Genomic DNA, 11,279 nt, shown 5'->3' with positions numbered 1-11,279 from the left:
CACCATGGGAAGAAGGGCTTTAACCTCTCACCTCACATCATTCTGCAGTTTAACTTCTTAGGATGCACACAAATTAGTTTTATGACAACAGTAAAACAAGTTAAATCTAAAACATTTATTTCTTTATTTGGACATTGAAAAAGGAATGGATTTACTTATAAACTGCTTCAGTATAATATTTTTAAAAGGGAGGGGAAAACCATACATGCTGAGTTCCTACTTAAAAATAATCACATATAAAGATGAATATCAACAAGTGTTATAAACCAGCCTGTACATCACACAAGGGCTCATACACTGAATTTGCCCATTGGTCAACGATCTGCAAAATGAATTGTTTCATTTTCTAATGTTTTAACTTACATTTAAAATTTTAAGTGGCATTATTGAAAGGTTAATGATGTTTCACTGGGTTTCACTGGACAAATTCTGGGTTGATTCCAACTGTTTTTGCAGAACCCAGATTCTAAAAATTATAGGAGTGAAATTACAAATCTAAGGAGATAGATAACTGAAAATTATTCCTTGTACAGAATCAGAAAAAAAGCAAATTTCCTTGATAACGTCTTGGATTACCCCTGATTTTTCAATGTTTTTTTTTAACAAAGTATTAAGGTTCTACTTGATTATTTAGCCTATGATTTCACAAAGTAGTAAATATATGTTACATGGCCTACAGGTATTTCTCATTTCTTAAGATTTCTCATAGATTTCAATTTCTTTTGAAAAGCCACATCTGACTCTATTTTAACTGCTTGCATTAAATGAGTATAGAAACCTTTTTGCAACTGGCAAAGCTTTCTGTCAGGGAATCTCTTACACCTTAGTTAAGCTTCAGAATTTAATCACAATTTACTTTCCTGTGCCTAGAAACAGCTGACCTCTCAAATTCCCTGTTATTCCTAAAGGATAAACCTATATTCCTTAGAACTTCCTTTAATAAGAATCTGAGGTGTCATTCAATGTCCTTCAACTTCATAGATATTAAAATGTAAATGTTAGAATGTAAAATAAACAAAATGTTATTTATTTTTTATTTTCCTGACCCTTTTAAACAACTTCTGCCCCCTTTTTATCTTAGAAGAGTGTTTTGGGGACACAAGGAGAAGGAAGGATGAAATGGGAAAATACACCCCACTCTTAGGCCAAGAAAATATTACAAATTTATGAAGAAGGATTACTGAAAGGTTATCTCATGAAGCAATGTACAATGCTTCATTTTATACGCCTCTAAGTTCTTTGCCTGTTAAGTTTATACTTACCAGGGTGTGGCCTATAATGTTGACCTGATGAGAGTGAGGCTTGTGGTGGGCGCTGGGGCTGAGGCTGCGCAACCATGCTTGATCCATAACCGTCTATCGGGAATGGCTGAGTTGGGGCAGCAGCAGCCTGATGGCCGAAGATTGCAGCTCGGGAAGAAGAAACAGGGCAGCAGGGGTCAAATGCAGAGGCTCCATGGAAACCCCCACTTCCATGACTTCTTATGCCACTGTTGCTCAGGGCTACTGGCAATGCCTGCTGTATGAAGAGGAACTGTGTTTTATCTTTCTAAAGTTTGGTCAAAACATTGCATGTTTAACTATAAAAGTACTCCTAATGTAATCTAGAAAAATAGAATCTTTAAGATTTTGAAATTGACAAAATTTTCTATGTGAAGACCTAACTGAGCACCAGAAAATACTATGCGTATCTTGGATTGCAATAATTGTAGTGACCATATACTTAAAATCCATAATCAACTTTAAAAAATCAAGCATAATAGCATGCTACTAGACAAACAAAAGTTAATTAATATATTATTTTAAGGTCTATCTCTCTTCCATTACCTACATTTTAGAAAACAACTTTAAAATCACACTTCCATAGTCTCCTTTACCTCAAAATTCTGAGTAGTAACCAAGGAATTCTTTGGGAAAATACAGCAACATGACTGAAAAATTAAGGTTCTAGGTAAAAACGTGTATGTCCTATCTCTAAACTGTACATAACAATCATTCAACTGAAACTCTAATAGTTCAAAGATAACAAAGGACATAAGATTATTCAAGAGTAACTACAAATTTATTTTGTCTCATCACCTTTTACACTTAAAAAAAAAATCAAACCATTGATTCCTTTTGTTGGGAATATGATCTCAGGAAGACCCATTTGCTAAGTTAGAAAATAAACCAGTCTAGATTCTATCTCTACTCATCAGTCAACTTTTTCCCCCAAAACATCTTGAAAACTCTTAAGTAAAATACACTTTGTATCTTCTACTCTGTAACAGATTAGAGAAACAGAATTGCTTCTTTGTATTCTTAAGTAATTTAAATACAAGTCTTTGTTCAGCGTTCAGTATGGCTGATTTTTAAAATGTGATTAAAGAAAATAAAGATTTGATGTTCTATATGAAATTATATTTAGGAATTGTTCAATACTGGAAGCTGAGGGGCTGGAGACAGAGACACTAGACGGATGCATTTCCCACAGACCCAGGCCACCTAGTGGTCCTCAGAGGAGCCCCAGGGGCCTTTGTATTTCTAATGGGCCCCACACTCTTCAGGGGACATAGACACAAGAGGAGCTCTGGATGCAAAGGGAAGTGGGATGACAGTACAGGAGAAGCTGTAGGCGTGAAAAGAAAGAGCTCCTTTCTTCTAATATAGTATGGAAGAATGGTCCATAATCAATTAAGCAAACATCGGGCCTTTTTCTTTTGAGTTGGCAAATACAATATATGACCTTAATTCAGGTAATATGGTTTAAAAATAAGATTGTGAGATTGTGAATTTACATTTATGGTTCATAATTCTTTCCCTATTTTCCTATTGAGGCTAAAATTTAGCAAATGAATTAGAGTATCAACAGACTGTGACGGTGGGCAAATTTCCTATCGTTTTCTCCGGTGAGTGAGAGCACTCCCAGAGCGGGAGGACAGTCAGGTGAGGGTCCTGGAAGGAAGGGAGGATAAAAGAAAAAGTAAATAATAAAAATTAAAGGGGAAAAAAACCACAAAGAGAACCCTCTTCTTTTCAATTCCTACAATTCATTCAATTCGTATTCTAGAAGGAAAAGAGGATAAGCGAAGTAGGTACAGAAATAACAAATACTACTTTACATAGATGATAAGCAATGCATGACCCTAACTGAACTATTTGCTCAAAAGAGAAAACTACCTCCGAAGGAGAAGGAAGGGCTATTGAGAGTCAGGTGACTGGTGTGATTTCTCTGTTCTGAAGCCTAATCCTCCCCAATCTTTCTCTGCCTATCTACGATCTGGCACTTAATCGTAAAATACCTATGATCACAGATCCTCAGATCAGTTTGTTTTCCCCACTCCTCAGCCTCCTCCTGGGCTCACAGAGGTCTCCCCTGGAGACTGTCTGAAATTATCTCATGAGCATGTGGCTAATTTCAGAGTCTGCCAAACGTATGGGTCTCAAGCTGTTCTTACCTTCAAAACATCACTCTCTGTTCACCTTTATACCCATTATCAATACTGATGACTCTCCTCAAGTTTTGTGTGCAATCCAAATGCGTATCTCTACTAAATGTCCGGTGAATAGGTTACATTAATTTCATAATGAGCAGAACCATCAAAGAGATTCTACCTGCAATAAACTCAGATAGAAAATGCTGCATACACAAATGATCTCTCAAACCAGCTGTGTATTTCCTAATTTCAGCAACAACAATATTCTGTGAACAAAAGGAGCACCTTTTGGCAGCTCTTAAATGAATGTGGGAGAGCTGGTAGGTCCAAGTCCTCACCATTTTCCCACTCTACTTATAAACCCTCCTTTCGGTCTAAATTTCCAGTAAAAAACTTTTGCTTTTAAGCAAGTCCTTTAATTCAGACTGAACAATTTGTCTTGCTGCTTCCTCATTCCTAAGAGGTAGAACAGGTCTAGAGGATCAGTGGATGCTAATACTTAGAACTGTTACCAGAATCAAAGCATCAACTAAAAATCTCTTTAAATCATATTTCCTACAAAACTCTTCTAAATTTCTTGTAAAGCAACTAGTTTTTTTTTAAGGGAACACCATTCATTGTTATTTTTAATTTGTTAAGTCCAGAAGACAGAACCAGCAAAATTTAAGAGATGAAGAAAGTACATTAGGCAAGGTCATGAGGTAAGAAAAAAGCAGCTGCTCTGAAGTTTCGTTTTGACTTGCTTCTAGCACGTATGTCAATTACAACTTTACCTTGAATACATTTCATTTTTTAAAGTATACACCATCCAGGTTTTATCACAATTATACCCAGACATAACACAGCAAAAGTTGAAATAGTATATATGACTTCATTGACCCCATACTAATCCAATATTATCTGACCTTTGAAGCACTCACCAATAATATCTATGAATTAATTACAATTTTTTTGCTGACATTTCAATTCCCTGTAAACTAAAAACCTTATCTGCTCCCAAGAAACTATGTCACAGGTTTGCATCTGAGAAGGCTACTTATTTCTAGGTGAGTGTAGATTACAGGGAGCTCCAGAACAGGTGGAACAGGGGGAAAAAAAACAGGGAACTTTCCCAATTTCTTATTAATCAGGTTAACACTGAAATTTCAATACTTTATTTGAAATAATATCTCAGGGATCAATTCACCTGTATTTAACTAAAAATGAAAAAAACAGTGTTAAAATTCTAATATTAAAAATAGTGATAATTTCTGATTTCCCAAATCCCTGGCCCCCTCAATCAGTAATAATTTAGAACTTTCACAAAATCGAAGAGACTTAATTAAAAAAAAAATCACAGGGCACTAAATTAGGCCATCTTTGCAAGAGGAGCAAGAAAAATAATTATACACAATTTCTCATGGGGTTGGTTTTTCTTTCCTCCTAAAGGAACCACAATTTTTAAAAATAAAGAAAAGCTCATGAAATTCTACATACCTGGTCGTGGTAGCCGGTACCAGGACTGCTGTTTGCTCCCCAAGGTGGCTGTGCCTGTGGAGGCCTTTCCACAGGGCGGAGAGGGTCACTAAATGGGGGAGAGGCGGGAGCAGCAGGGGCAGGAGTGTGATGGGGGTGAGGATGATGGTGGATATGGTGGCCCTGCTCCGGAGAGCATCGTTTGTGCGGGTGTCCTAATGCACGGTGGTTCTGTGCCGACCCTCCACAGGGCAAGTGCTGGGGGCGGCAGGAAGGGGACCTTGGCATTGCCGGAGGGCCCGTTTCTGTTACAGCACTAGATGCAGTTCTCCTTGAGTCATCTTGAAACCAAAAATGCAAAGAACAATCAAATGATCACGTTACTGTGTAAAAAATAGGTTTGTGTAAATAAGTAAATAAAGAATTAAGACATGTTTAGTAAATTCAAATCTCTGTAAATAAGAATGTGATAGTGCCATATTCTTAACGTATATATCATATAATTTCAGGCAGCAGTCTTCATTGAGATTTTCCTGAAAGCCTAAATTCTGTATAAGGTTCATATTTACCATGACGTTTAAATATGGCAGTAGATCATCTCCTCCTGGGTTATAACAAATGATTTGTTTTTAATTGCATTAAAAAAATTTTTTTAATATCAAATGAGTCCTTCTATTATATGCAATAAAGCAAAATTTCCCTGAACTCCAGGAACCCCTAAAACCACAAATCATTCCTACATAATGCAGACTGACTATCTTAAAAATCTTATCTTCTGAAGACAGAACCACCAAACAAGAGCCCATCTGGCTGCCTCACTAACCTCCAACGTCTCTTCCCTTCCTCTGGTCTCTAAACTCAGACATGACAGAATGTAAGAAATAAAATTCTAATGTGTGTAGAATTAATGGTGTCATAATAACCTGATTTCTCATTTCCCAAATCCCCTCGAACAGTAATAATTTAGAACTTTCAGAAAATCCTAGAGAATTAATTTTAAAAAATCACAGGCCACAAAATTAGATCATCTTTTCAAGGACAGTAAGATAAATAACTTATTTATTATATACAATATATCTGAACTAGTGAATTAGTGCTGAACAGTGGGAAAAAAGCATGGAGTCAGATGGGCCTGAGTGTGAATCATGAGCCTGTCTAATCCTGATCAATGTGACCTTAGGAAAGTCATTTAACCTTTCTCACCTATTAAATGGAGCAGTAACTGCCCTGCATGGCTGTTGTTAGAGAAGATGATAATATGCTAGGTTGAAATTCATGAGTTCTGAGCATGCTCTCTGCCCCATGCCCATAGTTATTTTGAAGGTATGCTCTTCCGTGCCAGAAGACATGCAAAAGTGCTCCCAGAAGGCCTAGCACAGTGTTTTAAACTCATCTAAAAGACAGCATCCTTTTCTCAAATCATTATTGTGCGGAAACCAGGTAAAAATGTAGATGAAATGTTTTACTTAAAAAATAAACATAGGAGGAGTGAAGCGCCCAAAGTCTTATCCTTTCCACATAAGAAGAGTGGAGCTCCCAAAGTCCTCCCCTTCCCACCCTCAGTGTGCCTCCTGAGGCCTCCCCGCAGAGCCCTCAGGATTCTGGAGCACCACCACTCCAGTCTGATCTCTAGACTAACCAATACCAGAGTTAACCTGCTCCTATTTGGCTCAAAGGACCTACCTCATCTCTTCTGGGCCAAGGTACCAATCAGGAATCTTCTCGTTAGTTACAAATAATGGAAAAATCCAACCAAAACTGGCTAAAACAATGAAGGGAATTGATGGGGTCACATAAAAGAATCTGGGTGGAGGCACTTTGGGCTCTGGTTGAGAGGTCTGATGGCAGGCAGCAAGCCTCCCTGTAATTCTCCTGGGCTGCCTTCCCATACACGTCCTCTCTTGTCTTTGCTGATTCTCTCCTGGGGAAGGTCTGTGATCTAAATTCTGCTACAGAGTGTCTCTACTCTAAATCTCTGTAAATTGGTTTTCTCCAAGCTTCTAGGTCTGGCCAATTTGTGCTAATTTCATGAACCCAAATAAAGGTAATCTGAGAACTAGATTCAGGAGTCTGTGGGCTTGGATTAAAAAAATTACAAATTTTTTCTCATCTCTAATTACCTCCTGGCATTTGTACGACCTTGTTAGCATCAGTTGAGAGGTTAAATATTACAAGTGATTTGAAACAAAAAACAAGGAAAATAAGTTGTTTACTTTTAAAACACAAATTATAGTGCATTCAAAGTCAGTTATAATTCTATGACTCAGTATATAACTGTATCATTTCATTCACTTGCATTCCAAATTTTTTAATAACTTGAACAAAGTTACAACTAGCATATAAGGAAATGACCATCATCAACAGCCTGTAAGTAACTATTTTCTATATGCTGTAATATATGTAGCAATAATTCATTACTACAGAAGCTTTATTTCCTGCAACATTTTCAGGACTTTATCTCAGCCCCCATGACAACATGTTGTACAAGTGTATGTCATTTAGGGTGAAATTACTTCAGAAAAAAGAGTGAAACCCTTTGGGATTAAATCCAGTCAGTGGGTGGACTAAAGGACCTTCATGGTTGCTTTCAACTCTGAGGCTTTAATTTTACAGATTCAGTTATTTGAGGATTCCGTGCAACCCTAAGACTCAGGAGATGAATTTGTAAGTACAGCAAGAGCACTGCGGACTGCTGCAGCCATGACGGAAGTGAGGGAGATGATGCTTTTCTGCTCAGAAAGAACTTGCCTTCGTTGTCTTCAAATATCTCAAATACAAAACTAAGAGTGAGAGAATAGGAAGCACAGTGACTATAAATATATATAAGGCCAAACACATATTTAAGGGGTCAGATCATTGATGGTGAGATCACTCATGATCTCAAAAAGAAGACTGGATTTAGAGATCTAGTTAGGGTACAGTTTTCACTCCCAATTACATTAAGCCTATTTTCCTATAGTCCAGAATGTCTCTGTTGCTCAAACAGGGTAGCAACCCAAAGCAAAGAGAGCTGAATCTCCTGTTGTTCAAGAGTTACTGACAAAAGAAAACTGCCATAAATTAGAGGTGAAACACAAAGATATCTGATAAAGTAAATAAAACACTTCCTTTGAATTAATATTTAGCCCCCAGTGTCCACTAAAAATGAGACAATAACAAACCTGCACCAGAGAAATTAACTACAGCTCAGTGACATGAAGCTGGATAAAGTACTTTCATTCGATTCTTTAGGAGGATTACTGAGATGGACCAATGCATTTATTCATTCATTTGGCAAGTCTTACAAATGTAATGGCATGGTAAAGGATCTAAAAAAGGCACTGGAAAATGCAACGGTGAAAAATAAAAGTCTTGACCTCTGAAATAACCTATGATGTGGTCTGCCTTTATTGTCTTATCTCAACTAGCAACATTCCTGCACAATGTAGGTGGCTCAATAAACACTTTTAAATTTAAGTTAACTCCCCAAGGGAAAAGAGGTATGCACGCATGCAGATAAGTGCTAAGAAGAAAAAGATTTGATCTTTGGTCCTTGAGGAGCTCATCATTAACTACAGAGAGGATTCAAAATATTAATCAACCAGTATTATAACAGAAGCACTGTGTTCTAGTATAATATAAAGCAATGCTACCCCCGAGGGACATGTGGCAACACCTGGGGACATTTTTGGTTGTCACACTGGAGGGGAAGTGCTGATGCTTGAATTCAGTGGACAGAGGCCAAGCATGCTGATACATACCCTACAAAGCAGAGATCAATAGAAGAAATACTTGTTGAAAATACAACAATACAACTATTCCTAAAAGAGAGACCAGTGGATACAGTACAACAGCCAGGCTACATCTACATCTGCGAGAACTCAGCATCTCACGAAGGGGGTAAGTTACAAGCTGCAGCCTGGGGGGACCTGAGAGCTCCCCCTATTCCTGCTGCCCGGTGGAAGGAAAGGAGTTGGAGCGGGGAGGGAGTGAAAGCCCAGGACTGCTAAACAACCAGCTCTAGTAATCTGCACCAGGAGCGCAGACACACAGTGCACGGTGTGCTGAATATTAGAGAAACAGAAAAGCAAAAATATGAGAGTGGGCCCCCACAACTGGATCCCGTCAGACAAAAGAAAAGCAAGTGCTTTTTGAAAGTCTTAAAGGGACAGGGACCTCACAGCTAGACAGAATCATAGCGGCACATTCAGCCGAGCAGCTGAGAATTCCGGGGAACTCCAGGCACCCTAACCCCTTGGGCAGCAGCGCAGCTCTGAAGCCCCTCAAGGGGATAAGCAGCCTGCCAGTTGTTCCCTGGGAGAGCGCGGCCCCTGACACAGTGGCCCAGTAGCCTGAGAGCAGCAGCGGCCCAGCGGCCGGACAGTGGGAGCATGGCCCTGGAGCAGGCGCATGAGCCAGTGGCGGCCAAGTGGCCCGGGAGTGCGGCAAACGCCCATGGTGGCGGCAGAGAGGCCCGGGAGTGGCCACGTCCCCAGAAGCCACCCAGAATCTCCTGGCACGCAGTCGCCTGGGCCAAACCCAAAGGCTGCCACCAGCATGCAGCTGCCCGGAGCAGGCAGAAGAAATTGGGGCAAGGCGTGAAAGCACGCCACTTTTGCAGGACAGCACATGTGGCGTGCCTGCCACTCCCTGCAGGGCTCTGGGCTACCCTGATGGCAACCCTGCCCATGGCAGCTTAGGGGATTAATCTGGAGGCTGCTCCAGGAATGTGGGTAACTGATACAGGCAGCAGAGAAGGGCAAGGTGACCAGCAAACAGAAAGGACTTTGTTCTCACAGCTGACACAGGCGCTACCTGCCTACAGCTACCTCTAGCACCATGAACAGGCAGAAGAATTTGGTCCAGTCCAGAATTACCCAGACAACCCCCAAGAGAGGGTCAGGGGAGATAGATTTAACCAATCTTCCTGAAAAAGGATTCAAAATAAAGTTCATAACCAAGTTGATGGATCTGCAGAGAAATATGCAAGAGCTAAAGGACCAAGTAGGGATGGAGAATACAGAACTAAAACAATCTCTGGAAGGACTTAAGAGCACACTGGATGAGATGCAAGAGAAGTTAATGGAATAGAAATCAGAGAACAGGAATACAGACAAGCTGAGGCAGAGAGAGATAAAAGAATCTCCAGGAATGAAAGAATATTAAGAGAACTGTGTGACCAATCCAAACGGAACAATATCCACATTACAGGGGTACCAGAAGAAGAAGAGAGAGAAAAGGGGATAGAAAGTGTCTTTGAAGAAAAAATTGTGGAAAACTACCCCAAACTGGGGGAGGAAATGGTCTCTCAGACCATGGAGGCCCACAGAACTCTCAACACAAGGGACCCAAGGAGGACAACACCAAGACATATAATAATTAGAATGGCAATGATCAAAGACAAGGACAGAGTATTAAAGGCAGCCAGAGAGAAAAAAGGTCACCTTCAAAGGAAAACCCATCAGGTTATCATCAGGCTTCTCAACAGAAACCTTACAGGCCAGAAGAGAATGGCATGATATATTTAATGCAATGAAACAGAAGGGCCTTGAACCAAGAATACTGTATCAAGCATGATTATCATTTAAATATGAAGGGCAGATTAAACAATTCCCAGACAAACAAAAGTTGAGGGAATTTGCCTCCCACAAACCACCTCTACAGGATATTTTAAAGGGACTGCTCTAGATGGGAGCACTCCTAAGGCTAAATAGGTGTCAACAGAGAAAATAAAATCACTCCAAAGAAAGCAGACCAACCAAATACTAACTAAAGGCAAAAAATAAAATCAACTACCCACAAAAGCAATAAAAGGAAACACAAAAGAGTACAGAATAAAACACTTAACATATAAAGAATGGAGGAGCAGGAATAAGAAAGGAGAGAAATAAAAAATCATCAGACTGTGTTTATAATAGCTTAATAAGAGAGTTAAGTGAGATGGCTAGATAGAAAAGAAGCTACCCTTGAGCCTTTGGTAACCACAAATTTAAAGCCTGCAATGCAATAAATACATATCTTTCAATAATCACCCTAAATGTAAATGGACTGAATGCACCAATCAAAAGACACAGAGTAATACAATGGATAAAAAAGCAAGACCCATCAATATGCTGCTTACAAGAGACTCACCTCAAACCCAAAGACATACAAAGACTAAAAGTCAAGGGATGGAAAAAGATATTTCATGCAAACAATACGGAGAAAAAAGCAGGTGTTGCAGTACTTGTATCAGACAAAATAGACTTCAAAACAAAGAAAGTAACAGCAGATAAAGAAGGACATTACATAATGATATAGGGCTCAGTCCAACAAGAGGATATGACCATTATAAATATATATGCACCCAACACAGGAGCACCAGCATATGTGAAACAAATACTAACAGAACTAAAGGAGGAAATAGAATGCAATGCATTCATTTTAGGAG

This window comes from Manis pentadactyla, chromosome 11 (genome assembly GCF_030020395.1).
Source record: "Manis pentadactyla isolate mManPen7 chromosome 11, mManPen7.hap1, whole genome shotgun sequence".
Classification (NCBI taxonomy): domain Eukaryota; kingdom Metazoa; phylum Chordata; class Mammalia; order Pholidota; family Manidae; genus Manis; species Manis pentadactyla.
Note: the sequence above shows the minus strand (reverse complement) of the source record.